Consider the following 4273-nt stretch of genomic DNA (forward strand, 5'->3'; position numbering starts at 1 on the left):
ATATATATATATATATATATAAGTTGTTCTCTTTGTGCAGTAGTGCTAAAAGATTGTTGTTCTCTTTGTGTATAGTGCTAAAACATTAAATGCGATATATTAAAACAATTGTTCTGTTTATAAATGCATGTATATATGTTACAGAACTAACACTGATAACAATTGTTCTGTTTATAAACGTATGTACATATATGTTACACAAATATTTTCTTTTTCACCAAAGTTACAGTTGGAAATGTAATCTGTGACTGGAGGCCTAATTCATTCTTTGATTGGCCAAACCCTCTGTTGTGGGCCACAGTTTCGCCTTTTCAAGGCACATCAGACACCTTGGGTCGGCAAACAAAAGAAATACATTTAGGCCTCTTGTAATGGTGAAGTTTCTATAATATTTATGGTGATTTTGAGTCTTTTTTTGATACACCATATATGATGAATTAAAATTCCCATGAATGTCCATTTTGTTTTCAGTTGTGATACATAAATTCTGTTTGGAGACGGCCTTAATGGGTACCGAAAGAAAGTTTATTACAAATGTACAACGTTTCGTTAAGCTTGTGTGATCAACATTTCCAAACACTTGTTCCTTTTATCGTGAATGGTAAATATACAGATGGTCTGTTTGTCGAATGTGGTATTTTCAACGTATAAGAATCTACTTTCTAATCTAAGTCAGTTATATGCTGATGGAAAGGGTACTGGAAGGCCTACAATGGATAATAGCCCTAGTGAACTTGGATGATGTCATTGTATTTGCAACAACTTTTGATGAGGAAATGTCCCGGCTAGAGGAAGTATTCAAGCATTTGAAAGCAGCAAGCCTCAAACTTCATCCCAAGAAATGCCACTTGTTCCAGAAAGAGGTGCTTTAATTTGGTCACATTGTAAGTGAGCATGGTGTGCAAACTAATCCTGACAAGGTGAAAGCAGTGCGTGATTGGCCAACAGTCTTATGTCTTTCGTTTTTTATCAAAAATTCATAATTTTTGTGATGACGAATAAATTATTGTTCACTTGATGGTACAGAACATAAATTATTGTTGATTATTTTTTCAACACTTACATGAATCAAGGTTAATTCAGATGAGAAACAATTTTTCTATACATTTACATATTATAATTGTTTTCATCTACACTTTAAGAATGTTCTAGTATTAGTTCATAATATCAACTGATTGAAGTTGGATTATTTTAAAAAACATATTCTTGTGGCTGGATATAGCCAGTTCAAGACAATATATATATATATATATATATATATTTAACTCAGTTCATAACATCAACTGATTCAAGTTGGATTATTTTTAAAAACAGATTCTTGTGGCTGAGTATAGCCGGTTCAAGACAATATATATATATATATTCAACCTAGTTCATAACATCAACTGATTCAAGTTGGATTATTTTTAAAAACAGATTCTTGTGGCTGGATATAGCCAGTTCAAGACAACACATATATATATTTAATCTAGTTCATAACATCAACTGATTCAAGTTGGATTATTTTTAAAAACAGATTCTTGTGGCTGAGTATAGCCGGTTCAAGACAATATATATATATATATTCAACCTAGTTCATAACATCAACTGATTCAAGCTGGATTATTTTTAAGAACAGATTCTTGTGGCTGGATATAGTCGGTTCAAGACAATATATATATATATATTTAACCTAGTTCATAACATCAACTGATTCAAGTTGGATTATTTTCAAAAACAGATTCTTGTGGCTGGATATAGCCGGTTCAAGACAATATATATACAACCTAGTTCATAACATCAACTGATTCAAGTTGGATTATTTTTAAAAACAGATTCTTGTGGCTGGATATAGCCGGTTCAAGACAATATACATATATAGTTAACCTAGTCCATAACATCAACTAATTCAAGTTGGATTATTTTTAAAAACAGATTTTTGTGGCTGGATATAGCCAGTTCAAGACAATATATATTTAACCTAGTTCATAACATCAACTGATTGAAGTTGTATTATTTTCAAAAACAGATTTTTTGTGGCTGGATATAGCCGGTTCAAGACAATATATATATATATATATATTTAACCTAGTTCATAACATCAAATGATTCAAGTTGGATTATTTTCAAAAACAGATTTTTGTGGCTGGATATAGCCGGTTGAAGACAATATATATTTAACCTATATTTTTGTGAGATCGAAGATAACGATGCCAGTCAACAATTCATAAAGACAAACTTACTTTTAAATAACATGTGACGTGAATAATTTTTCTCCAGTACATAGAACCAGTTATGTTAAAAATTTTCTACACCAACTTCCATCTGATCCTTACTCATATAGTACAATTGTACTTATTGAAATAAAATGAAAAATATAAAAACTATAATATGTCTACAAATACACACACATATATAAATGTATGTAGATATAAATATTTTCATATAAATGCTGTTAGGATGACATCTTTCGACAGAAGTACATAGAATATAGTAACATTATAAAAACAAAAGTTAAACACAGGATACCATAAACACACATTTAACTCGGCCTGGTGGTTAGGGTGCTCGACTTGTAATCTGCAGGTCGTGGAATAGAATCCCATCATCGAACAACCTTACCCTTTCAGTCATAACAGTAGTATCAGCTTAACCTTAGATAGGTAAACAAGCTTTTTAACATTAATACTACCTTAGATAGGTAAACAAGCTTTTTAACATTAATACTACTTCAGATAGGTAAACAAGCTTTTTAACATTAATACTACTTCAGATAGGTAAACAAGCTTTTTAACATTAATACTAGCTTAGATAGGCAAACAAGCTTTTTAACATTAATACTACTTCAGATAGGTAAACAAGCTTTTTAACATTAATACTACCTCAGATAGGTAAACAAGCTTTTTAACATTAATACTACCTCAGACAGGCAAACAAGCTTTTTAACATTAATACTACCTTAGATAAGCAAACAAGTTTTTTAACATTAATACTACCTTAGATAGGTAAACAAGCTTTTTAACATTAATACTACCTTAGATAGGTAAACAAGCTTTTTAACATTAATACTACCTTAGATAGGCAAACAAGCTTTTTAACATTAATACTACCTTAGATAGGTAAACAAGCTTTTTAACATTAATACTACATCAGATAGGCAAACAAGCTTTTTAACATTAATACTACCTTAGATAGGCAAACAAGCTTTTTAACATTAATACTACCTTAGATAGGCAAACAAGTTTTTTAACATTAATACTACCTTAGATAGGCAAACAAGTTTTTTAACATTAATACTACCTTAGATAGGCAAACAACACAGGTTATTAATATATGTCAACTACACAGTGAATCAGAACTTATAACACAGGTTATTAATATATGTCAACTACACAGTGAGTCAGAACTAGTAACACATGTTATTAATATATGTCAACTACACAGTGAGTCAGAACTAGTAACACATGTTATTAATATATGTCAACTACAAGTACACAGTGAGTTAGAACTAGTGACACATGTTATTAATATATGTCAACTACAAGTATACAGGGATTCAGAACTAATAACACATGTTATTAATATATGTCAACTACAAGTACACAGTGAGTTAGAACTAGTGACACATGTTATTAATATATGTCAACTACACAGTGAGTCAGAACTAGTAACACATGTTATTAATATATGTCAACTACAAGTACACAGTGAGTTAGAACTAGTGACACATGTTATTAATATATGTCAACTACACAGTGAATCAGAACTTATAACACATGTTATTAATATATGTCAACTACAAGTACACAGTGAGTTAGAACTAGTAACACATGTTATTAATATATGTCAACTACACAGTGAGTCAGAACTAGTAACACATGTTATTAATATATGTCAGCTACAAGTACACAGTGAGTTAGAACTTATAACACAGGTTATTAATATATGTCAAGTACACAGTGAGTCAGAACTAGTAACACGTTATTAATATATGTCAACTACAAGTACACAGTGAGTTAGAACTAGTGACACAGGTCTTCACTGTGTAGTTGACATATATTAATTTCAGAACTTATAACACAGGTTATTAATATATGTCAAGTACACAGTGAGTCAGAACTAGTAACACATGTTATTAATATATGTCAACTACAAGTACACAGTGAGTTAGAACTAGTGACACATGTTATTAATATATGTCAACTACACAGTGAATCAGAACTTATAACACAGGTTATTAATATATGTCAAGTACACAGTGAGTCAGAACTAGTAACACATGTTATTAATATAT

This window comes from Limulus polyphemus, unplaced genomic scaffold, assembly GCF_000517525.1.
Source record: "Limulus polyphemus unplaced genomic scaffold, Limulus_polyphemus-2.1.2 Scaffold2552, whole genome shotgun sequence".
Lineage (NCBI taxonomy): Eukaryota > Metazoa > Arthropoda > Merostomata > Xiphosura > Limulidae > Limulus > Limulus polyphemus.